This window comes from Frankliniella occidentalis, unplaced genomic scaffold (genome assembly GCF_000697945.3).
Source record: "Frankliniella occidentalis isolate FOCC.00 unplaced genomic scaffold, Focc_3.1 Scaffold62, whole genome shotgun sequence".
NCBI lineage: Eukaryota > Metazoa > Arthropoda > Insecta > Thysanoptera > Thripidae > Frankliniella > Frankliniella occidentalis.
Genome location: NW_026267192.1, coordinates 585,232 through 585,650, shown reverse-complemented (window position 1 = coordinate 585,650; position 419 = coordinate 585,232).

Below are 419 nucleotides of genomic sequence, written 5' to 3'. Positions count from 1 at the left end.
TTTCATTATTTTATTTATCTCACGTGTCCGGGTCAGTATTCTTCCAATAATGCGTCTACAGGCTTCAGCCCCGTCCAATGACGACGAGTTTAATAGCACCGAGCACGTGGTCACGGAAAACTGCTCTCAGTTCCCGTAAAGAGTGTGGTCTTAATGAGAAGAATTGGGTTTGTAACGATCACCACCATATCACAAACAGCAGCGTTTTGCGAACATCAACGCACTGTTAAAACCTTACTAAGCAAAATTCCCAACCCTTCGCAATTGAAAAGCAATACACAACACTAAACCATTATGCATTTTGTTGTGCATAAAATTGTGCATAATATTATGGCTGTATGAAATTTTGCAAGTCTTGTGCATAACAAAGTGCATAAGAATTTAGTGTGTTCTTTGTAGTTACAAAGAAAATGCTTCGC